Here is an 11,327-nt window from a genome sequence, read left to right on the forward strand (position 1 = left end):
CAAAGTGCACCTGAGAGCCAACCAGGCATATAGAGGGCTGGGGTTAGTAGGGCAGGAAAACACTATCTCCAAAGTCCAGAGAAGAAGGAAAAGGGAAAGAGGGGAGAGTCAAGGTTGGCCAGCAGCCCAGTCCCCCAGGAGCTAGCGGATATCCGGAAAGAAGATATATTATTTTACCAGGAGAGTTGGCCAAGAGGGAGTGTCACCAGGTCAAGGTGACCTCACATTCATGCCACATATGGGGAAAGGAGAAAACCAAGCCCAGCCTCCCTACAGGGCACTGGGGAGCCCTCACCACATTCACCATGCACAGACCTCTTTCCCCACCTTCCTACCATCCTTCTCTTCCTTATGGCTTTCCTCCTGGTCCAATATCACAAGCTAGCCGGTGATGATTATGGGTATTACCTAGGATCAAGAATGGAACTGAAGGACAGAGCAGCTCTGAACCTCTCTTCTCAGGCAGCACAGGCCCTAGAGGACAGCAGTCATACTCATTTTCTTTACCCACCCCAATCCCCACCTCTCCATCCCCACGTTTCCACCCCTGAATCCCCACCCTGACTCCAAGCTGCTATTGCTCTGTCTGCTTCATCACAGCAGAATTGAGCCCACAAGACAAGGATGATGGTAGAGCAGAATTTTTACCTGGGATCCATGTACTTGCCAGACTCACCAGAGTCTCTTCAGTTTTAGGGGCTATGAACCCCTGAAACTGGCTGAACTGTGTACATGGGCTCACAAACATTTTGAGGGGTGACTCCATAGCTTACTTATAACAGTTTCCCAAAGGGGCCCGTGACCCTATAAAGGGTTTAAAATCACCAATATAGGGGAATGGGGCATCTTAGTGGATCTGAATAGCTGGGAGGAAGGTCACACCCTCTAGTGACATTTCTTCTAAGACCTCTCTCTCAGGCCTTCCCAGCCTCTCTCTCAAGCTGGTTCTGAAGGACACCCAGTGGCCTGGCCTCCTGCGCTATTGGCCTCTAAGGTCAAGCAGCAGGGGCCCAGCCTCCTGAGCTGCAGGGACCAGAAAAGACTGTCTGGGATAAAGGGGTCAGGGAGGTCAGGAGCCTCACTCCCCACCTCTCATCATTGTCAAAGCAGACCCCTCCCTCTGTACTGATCCTCCCCTTCTAGTACAGGCTATCAGGACCTACTTGGCTGGAGATCTGGGCTCTGAACCCAGTGACCAACTGACCAACGGCGGCACCCTAGTTGAGGCTGCAGAAATCTATTTTGGAGAATTTTCTCTCTCTCTCTTCCCACCCCTTGCGGCCATTTGTTTTCTCCTCTGCTGACTGATGCTGGCTGTAGGAGGAGGGTCCCGGAGAAAGGCAAAGTTGCTCTGAAAGTCGCCAGCCAACAATCTGGGAGGGATGCAAAGAGTTAAGGGGAGGCTGCTTTCAACAGAAGAGGAAACCCAGCTCCCTATAGAAAGCAGGCAGCGGCCCTCTCCATTGTTTCACCTGGCTATAGGATTTCTCTCTAAGACAAGGAATGGGCTCTAAAACTCTGGTAACTGGATCACTGGGAAGGGAGGTTTTTTAAAAACCAGCTGACAGTTGAATAATAGGAATTACCAGGCAGACTGCCCTGGGGCTGCTGAGGTTTGTAACTCAACCCCCAGGGAGGGGTTGGCTTGGAAACTGATTTATGGGTATGGTGGGGGTCTTGGTGGGGGAGTCCATAGTGCTTGACCCCCCTTGCCTCTTAACTCCCTCCAGGAGGGATCGTACCCATAAGACCAGGGACCCGGAATATTTGAGTGTCCTTCTCTTGCTGGAATTGCTCTAACAGAATGAATTTATCTCTCAGAGCATCATTCCATCTGTCTGCAAAGGAACAGTTGCTCTCTTCTGAGTTGCAGTGTGTGTGTGTGAGAGAGAGAGAGAGAAAGAGAGAAAGACAAAGAGAGAGAGAGAGGAGAATATACTTGAATAGACAGATAGGTTTCTGCTAATTGGGTAAGCAAGTGGAGAGACTTGATTTCCCAGTCAATGAGCTCACTTCTTGCCCATCACTGGTTCAGTGGGATGCAAAGAGAAAAAGCAGGTGCTAAAGAGAAAACATTTAGAGCCCCAGACGTGGGTGGAAAGGAAGAGGCAGAATGAGGCTGCCATACGAAAGCTCAGTGGAACCTAAAAGATAAGGTAAAGTCCAGGATCCCACGATTTATGACATTTAGCACACATTCAGTTTCATTTTGCAGTGAATGAATAAATATACATTTCCAGATTTTAAAAATATGAATAGTGTCATGTTGGGGAGTGGGAAAAAAATCCTGCAGTGGAGGATTTCCATAAATGTCCTCTCTCCATTGAACTGGTGACAGGCCTTCCCTGAGTCTCTCCTCACCAGCTGAGCCTCCTCCTAGAAGACAAAGGTGACGCTGCCAGGTCTTTGGTACCCTCAGACCACCCTCCTCCTGGCTGAACCTGACAGAACATCTGTGGAGACGCATTTATAGGAAAGCTACAAGCATGGCCCTCAGGGCGGTGTCCTCAGCTCCCCTCCCCACCCCCAAACTGCTCCCCAGCCCACCAAAAAAAGTAGGCTTTATCCTGCCAAGGAATGAAGAAGTCCAATCCAAATACTCTCCTTTTACTCTACTTCACCCAGGACACCCCCATTTTCCTGGGCAAAGGTACACCAGGACATTAGGACGTTCTACTCCTTGGGCTTGTCAGGGAAACCTCAGAAATGTTCAGCTGAGGCTAGAATGTTCTGCTGATTGCTGTCAAGGAAACCTGCCACCTGAAAGAGTTGGGAAGCAGTCTTTTCTGGGTCTAGAGGCTCTTGGGTTTTTAATCTGGTGCTCAAAAGGATCAGGACCAAGAAGATGAGTTGGATCATCTCTTTCCCAGCCAAGCCCTTAGTCCTAGTATCCTGGAGTGGGAGAGCGTCACTATCAGGCAGTGACAGAGGGGCTCCATCCCCCAGGTGTGAGTTCATCACACATCTACTGAGCGTCCACCATGTTCTAGGCTCCATGTCAGAGGCTGGAGGTACAGATATCCCTGTGGGAATCCTTGAGCCTATCTGCACCTCCCCCCTAAACACAAACCCTCATATGCACATCTCAAAGGGAAACTGGGGGCAGGAGGAAGGTCTTTCAGGGACTGCTGCAACTGAAAAAGCTAAAGGTAGACAGATTTCCCAGGGAGCCTCAGCCTCAAAGCAGTCCTGCCTTCTTTCACACAGAGTTACCCTGGAAATGTCCGGGGCCCCACTTCTTTCCTGTTTCCAAGGCTCACCCGTCCTCAGGTGGAGTAGAAAGATGCAAGGAGATTTGAGCTCCGTTCCCAGCTCTGCCATCAACAGGTGCCCTCCACCACACTTGTGTCCTCATCCCTGCAGATTCAGAGGGACATGCCTTGCGTAAACAGGCTGGCTTGGTGGGGCTTAGGACTCTGGGGTCAACATGAGCCTCTTATCCTAATTCCGTCAGAGGTCCCCGAGTTATAACCCAAACAACTCCCACCGTGTGAGCACCTATGGAATGCTAGACACTAGACAAAAGGCAGCTCATTTAATCCTGAATGAACCCAAGAGGGAGCTGTTGCCATTCGTGCCATTTTACACTCAAGGAAACTAAGGTCCCTTCTCCAAAGACAGGTAGGAAACAGCACAATGATCTGAGGCCAATCTGTGATACCTTGAAAGCCAGGAGCCCCAGTCCCCTTTATCTACTGCCTTAAAGGCACATCCAGTCCTTCCCCCACAGATGGAATTCACTCCCCTTCCCCATCAATACCCTGACCCCTGTGCCCCCAGAACAGGAAGGCCAAGCCTGAGGCAGCCTAGCGAGGTAAATTCCAGCCTCTCTCAGTTGCTACCACTCCCACCACCACCTGCGGCAGAAGGGATTGCATCACCCTGCAGGAAGTGGTCCAGCGGCCCGGCATGGGCCCTGGGGCACATTTTCAGTTCCTACTTCTATCCTTGCCTACACTCAGCACACAGCCTTATCTTTTGCCCCTGCACCCGCCCTGTGGGTTAAGGCTAATGTGCGAAGGTGCGTGCCTAGATAGGGAACTATGGTCTGTTGCTTGGATAGGATTTGTATCGGACCAAGTGGAGCCCCTTGTCTCATTTTCAAATGCTGCCTGATGGGGGAGGGGAGCCTTGCCAGCCAAAGTGATCACCCAATCAGAGATCCCAGGGCTCAGATAAAAAGTCCTCTTGGATGCAGGAGACAAGTCCCACGCAGCCACCATTACCCTGCACCTGCCTTTCAAAGACGAGTACCTGCATGTCTGGGCCAAGTTGCTGAAGAGCCTGCCAACACAGTCAGGATGTCTGTGTGGTGTCTCGAGCCTATTAGATTGGCAGACACATTGCTCTTGGCTTGGTTTCCCTTCCTACATTCACCATGAGATCTTCTGGAATGGAGGATAGATCCTCAGCCCTGAACTTCTGCTCCCACACGTCCTGGACTTCCTGTCCCTCTCTGCCAACTTCCTTCTCTCTCTCCCCCCTGCAGCATTATTTCTTTATTTCCTTAATCTCTTTTTCTACCCTAGTTTCCTCCTGCACTGGGCACCTCCGTCTGGCCTCTCTCATCTGAAGCAGCCACCATCAGCTCAGAAAAGGGACTCATAAAACATTCAACATTTTAGCAGAACTCAATCTGTGTAGAGAAGCTGCTTCCTTTAATGTTATCATCCCCATCTGAAAATGGTTTGTTTGAGTCTGAGTGACATTTGAAATGGATCTATGAGTGGGGTTATCACTGTCTCTTCACCCAGAGAGAGCGCGAGTGAACGAGAGAAAGAGAGCGCGCGCACTGATCTCTCCAGCTCTCAGATGTTCTTTGCACCACAGACCTGACTTACTCCTTGGCAGGGATTAGGGCACCTGAAACAATGCTTTAGATAAATATCAAGCTGTTCTTTTGGGACCAGCTTGGCCTGAAATGACCAATACTGGTTTACTTTGTTTAAAAAAAAAAAAGTCAAAGTGCAACGTGAAACGGGGTAATGATAGGTCCAGTCAGGCTCTCTCTCCCAAGGCTTGGCGGGGTGGGGTGGGGGGGTAATTTCACTAAACTTGTTCTAGATGTAATTCACCTCTAAGAAATGAAGGAGGACCTCTACTCTGAGTTCTCCCCGCAGATCAGACCAGGTTATGGAGACTATTCCAGGTTTCATAGACTCCTAAGCATTATCCAAAGCTATGTAAACACTTCATGGAGAAATTAAATGTCACGATCAATCCTGTACCTCACAGCTTGAGAAAAATATCAAAAATTCCCAGATGTTTCAGAGTAGAATCAGTTTTCAATCCTAACCCCTTTTACGAAACTGACCTCTGTATAAGCCCCTGGCATAAATTCTTATTAACTTCAGGGAGAAACTATTTCCCCAGCTTATATCCACTCTGAGACAGGGTCATAGACTATGAACTTCACTGTGCCTTGGACTAGGTAAACTCTCAGAGGGGAGGAGAAAAAAAGAATCTCAGTGTGGCTTTGGGTTTAGAATGTAGTTCCCTGAAAAGCAGTCTACCACTTTCCTTGTCTGCAGGAAGGAAGTTTTTGCTTAAATGTTTATTGCTCAAATATTCCTTGAAGACAGAGACCTTCTGTATTCCATTTCTTTGGTACTGAAACAAAAGAGTGTGTGCCATTATCTTTGAAATGTGATTTCTAAAAAATAATTTAGTCTTATATTTGGGGGACATAGTGTTATTTGATCTCTTTTGGTTCCTTGGCAATGGGGGTCTCTTGCTATTTCTACGCGTCTCCAATAAGTTTAACCGAAATCATGATTACTTCTTCTCTGAAAAGAAACTATTTCCTTTACATTATTAATTGAGCATATACTATGTGCCCCAAGCCATAATAGGAGTATTAAGAAGCCAAGAGGTATAATCTCCTGTCTACCTTTCCTACTGCCTGCCATGTAATTCGCTTACCATAAAATGCGCCTATTTAAAGTATACAAACTTGGGGTGCCTGGGTGGCTTAGTGGGTTAAAGCCTCTGCCTTTGGTTCAGGTCATGATCCCAGGGTCCTGGGATCGGGCCCCGAATCGGGCTCTCTGGTCAGCGGGGAGCCTGCTTTCCCCCTCCCCCTTCCTGCCTCTCAGCCTACTTGTGATCTGTCAAATAAATAAATAAAGTCTTGGGGCGCCTGGGTGGCTCAGTGGGTTAAGCCGCTGCCTTCGGCTCAGGTCATGATCTCAGGGTCCTGGGATCGAGTCCCACATCGGGCTCTCTGCTCGGCAGCGAGCCTGCTTCCCTCTCTCTCTCTCTGCCTGCCTCTCTGTCTGCTTGTGGTCTCTCTCTGTCAAATAAATAAATAAAATCTTTAAAAAAAAAATAAATAAATAAATAAATAAAGTCTTAAAAAATAAAATAAAGTATACAAACTCATAGTTTTTAAAATATTTCCAGAGTTTTGTAACCATCATCACAATTTTAGAGCATTTTTCATCACCCCAAAAAGAAATCCCATATCTTTTAACACTCTCCATTTCTCCCCAAGCACTCCCTAGCCCAAGTAACCACCAATCCACTTTCTATCTCTAATAGATTTCCTATAGTGTACATTTCATTTATGGACTATAAATCATATACTATATTTTCTCTTGTAACTGACTCCTTTCATTTAATGTTTTCTAGATTCATCCATTTAGTAGCATGTATCAGTACTACATTCCTTTTTGTGGGTCGATAATATTCCATTGTATGGATATACCACCTTTTGTTTATCTTTTCATTAGTTGATGGGAATTTAGGTTGTTTCCATTTGGGGACTATTATGAACATTTGTGTATAAGTTTTTGTTTAAACATGTTTCCTATGCTTTTTTTTTTTTAAAGATTTTATTTATTTATTTGACAGAGAGATAGAGAGAGAGCACAACTAACTAGAGCTGCAGGCAGAGAGAGAAGCAGACTCTCTGCTGAGCAGGGAGCCCAATGCGGGGCTCGATCCCAGGACCCTGGAATCATGATCTGAGCCGAAGGCAGATGCTTAACCCACTGAGCCACCCAGGCACCCATGTTCCCATGCTTTTGAGATACCTAGGATTGAATTGCTGGGTGGAATGCTAACTCAATATTTAATCTTTTAAAGAATCATTATAGGGGCGCCTGGGTGGCTCAGTGGGTTAAAGCCTCTGCCTTCGGCTCAGGTCATGATCCTGGTGTCCTGGGATGGAGCCCCGCATACGGCTCTCTGCTCAGTGGAGAGCCTGCTTCCCTTCCTCTCTCTCTCTGCCTGCCTCTCTGCCTACTTGTGATCTCTGTCTGTCAAATAAATAAATAAAATCTTTAAAAAAAAAAAAGAATCATTATGGGTTTGATTTGTATTTACGTAATGACAAATGCTGTAAAGTATATTTTCATGGACTTATTAGTCATTTGTATATCTTCTTTGGAGAAATGTCTGTTCAAATCTTGCTCACTTTGCAGTTAGGTTATATGTCTTTTTATTGTTGAGTTGTAAGGATTCTTTAAATATTTTGGATACAAGACCTTTATCAAAATACATGGCTTGCAAATACTTTCTATTCTATTAGTTGTCTTTTTACTTGTCTTTTTGTCATTTGAAGCACAGAAGTTTTTAAATTTGGATGTAGTTAAACTTGTCTATTCTTTTTATGTTTTTAGTATGTATGCTTTTAGTATTATATCTAAGAAACCATTACCTAGCCCAAGGTCACAAAGATTCCCTCATATGTTTTCTCTTAAGAGTTTTATAGTTTTATGTCTTATATATAGGCTCATTTTAAGCTAATTTTTCTGTATGGCATAAAGAAAGGGTTCAAATTCATGCTTTTGTGTGTGAATATCTGGTGATCCCACCACCATTTGTTGAAAAGACCGTTCTTTCCCCCATTGAATAGTCTTGGCAGACTTATTGAAAATCAATTGACCAAATGTGTGAGGGTTTATTTCCAGACTCTCAATTCTGTTTCTTTCATCTATATGTCTATCCTTTATGCCAGTACCATACTGTCTTGATAACTGTGGCTGTACAGTAACTTTTGAAATTGGGAAGTCTGACACCTCGGAGTTTATTCTTATTTTTCAAGATCATTTGGATGTTCTTGCTTCCTTGCATTTCCATGTGAATTTAAGGATCTATTTGCCAATTTCTAAAAAAAAAAAAAAGCCAGATGAAGCTTTAATTGCTATTGTACTGAATCTATAAACCAATTAGGGAGTATTACGTTCTTAATAATATTAAGTCTTCCAGTTCATGAACATGGGATGTCTTTCCATGTATTATCTTCTTTAAACTCTTTGAATAATGTCTTAGAGTTTTTAGTGTAGACATCTTGCATATCTGTCAAAATTATTCTAAAGTATTTTATTCTTTTTGGTTCTACTGCAAATAAAACTGTTTCCTTATTTTTATTTTTAAATTGTTCATTGCTTATATACTGAAATACAACTGATTTTTGTACATTGATCTCGTATTCTACAATTCTGCTTCATTCATTTATTAATCTCATAGGGGTTCCCCTCCCCTTTTTTTTTGAGGATTCATTAGGCTTTTCTACATTCAAAATCTGTCATCCACAAATAGACATAGTCTTACTTCTTCCTTTCGAATCTGTAAACCTTTTATTTATTTTTCTTGCCTAACTGCCCTGTGCAATGAATATCCAGTACAATGTTGCATAGAAGTGACAAACACGAATGTTTTTGGCTTATCCCTGATCCCAGGGGAAAAGCTTTCAGTCTTTTACTATTAAGTATGACATTAGCTGTGGGGTTTTTGTAGATGTCTTTTATCAGGTTGAGGAAGTTCCTTTCTATTCCTAGTTTATTGAGTGTTTTTATCATGAAAACATGTTGGATTTTGTCAAATGCTTTTTTTGTCTCCTTTGAGATGATTATATGATTTGTCCTTTATTTTACTGCTAATGAGTATTATATTGATTCATTTTATATGCTGAACCAGTCTTGCAATCTTGGGACAAATTCCACTCTATGTATAATCATTGGTGTGTGTTGCTGATATCACTTTGTTGATCTTTTGTTGTTTTGTAGTCTCTTGAGGAGGTACAATTAACACATTATTGTGTTATTATTATTATGTTATTATTGAGGAGGACAATAATGCAAAACAGTGTAAAACCAAGTACCATAGGGTACAGGCAATCAGTGCTATTCATATATTAAATAACAAAATAAGTCATTTTCAAATAATAAATTAAATTAAATAAATATTTATTGTGCATCAACTGTGCCAAGTATTTTGGTTTGGGGAAATAAAAGCTGCAGAGGTCAAGGGGTCTTGATTAGCGCCCTCCCCTCCATTCTAGCCAGCATCCTCAAGTCATCAAGACACCTCCCTCCACCCCTGCAAACACCTCTCCATTCACACCCAGGGGCCATTGAAAAAAGAGCCAGGATTCCTTGGGGACTTAATTAGATGACCAGACATAATGCTGTGAATCAGTTAAGAAGCCAGAATAACAGGATCAGAACAGGGCTTCAGAATCAGACAAATGCGGATTCAAATCCCAGCATTGGCACCTACCGGTAATTTGGGAATAGTAAATTAATTTCTTTGAACTTAGTTACAGTAACTGTCAGGTAGAAATAATTATAGTACCCTCTTCACGTGGTTGCTGGGGAGTAGAAATTGTGATACAATATACAAGTCACCCTGGTAGAGTGCTTTGGTACATAACAGATGCTCAAAAAGCCATAGCTATTACTATGTGTTCAGCATTGTGCGGCAGCCACAGGATAAGGAAAGAAAGTCCAAAAAAAGAATGAAAAAACAGGGGCACCCGGGTGGCTCAGTCGGTTGAGCATCAGCCTTTGGCTCAGGTCATGATCCCAGGGTCCCTAGCAGGGCTCCCTGCTTCTCCCTCTGCCCCTACCCCCTACTCTCTTTCTCTGTCTCTCTCTCAAATAAATAAATAAAATCTTGCAAAATATATTTTAAAAAAAGAATGACTCCTGCTCAGCGGAGAGCCTACTTCCCCCCTTCCTGCCGCTGCTCCCCTTCCTCATGCTCATGCTTTCTCTCTCTCTCTGACAAATAAATAAAATCTTTAAAACCAATTAAAAAAAAAAGAATGAAGAAAAAACGTTGGCCAAATTTTCAGAATGTACACGTTCTAGTTGGGGAATCAAACCTAACACATATAAAATATCTGTAGCATTATAAAAAGTAGCATATAATTTGTCTAAAAATCATATACAGAATATGATTACTACAGGGATAAATAAAACTATAACATATAAATGTTTGACACCAAAGTGCCTGACATATAGTGAGCACTTGATAAATGCTAGTAGTTACTATTAACGGTTGCCTTTGCCTTAGTTGTCTCTCTTCAAAACAGTGGTTTTCAAAGTGTGGTTCCTGATCCAACAGTTTAGCAAAGTATGAAGTCAAATGGAAGCCACGGTGACCTAGTGCCTATATGCTATCCTGTATAAGTGGTTGTACAAAATGAGATCTTTGGAAGAAGTAGATTTTCACCCCTAACCCTGCCTGCAATTAGGGAGAAGAACCACCAGACTCCTCAGTTGGGCTTGCTGGTAAAGCAGAAGCTTCCTCTGCTATAGGCTGTTTTAGGGAAGTAGTTAGTAGTGAAAGAAGGGTGAGGTTTGGAATCCTTCGGCACAGAAATCCTGCTGTGCCCCCTTGTCAATTACTTAACTTGTTAGAGTCCCAGTTTCTTCATCTGCTTATAAAAAACGGGGATTAAACAAGAGGACAAACATGCAAGTCCTTAGAATGTTGCCAACCACATAGATGCTCAGGAAATGTTTGTTTCCCTTCCCTTTCCCAGAAAAGGGAAGGAATGGCCGGGGTATGATCGGTCAGTTGTCCGAGTCTCCTCTGTGACCCTCCAGAGCCACCAGTGTCCCTCTGACTCAGTGTCTGTGTCTTTCAGAGCTTTTACTAATTAAGAACAGAGTCAGATCTACATGTTAAGTAAATCTTCTCTGATAATTCCCCAGCAGGGGCTGCAGCAAACTAGTGGCTTAACTCACTTTCAATTACAATCTACGGTCCCAGTCCACAACTTAGAACTTTAAATAACAGAACACAAGTTCTGTCGTTTCTGTTTTTTTTTAAGATTTTATTTATTTATTTGACAGACGCAGTCAGAGAGGGAGCACAAGCGGGAGGGGGGGGTCGGGGAGCGGGGAGTGGGAGAGGGAAAGTCAGGCTCCCTACTGAGCAGGGAGCCCAATGCAAGGCTCGATCCCAGGATCCTGGGATCATGACCTGAGCCGAAGGCAGACACTTAATGACTGAGTCACCCAGGCACCCCCAGAACATAAAATTTATTTTAATTCTAGAATTATTAATGTAAAAAATAATATGACAGTCCTGTG

Source organism: Meles meles, chromosome 6, assembly GCF_922984935.1.
Source record: "Meles meles chromosome 6, mMelMel3.1 paternal haplotype, whole genome shotgun sequence".
NCBI lineage: Eukaryota > Metazoa > Chordata > Mammalia > Carnivora > Mustelidae > Meles > Meles meles.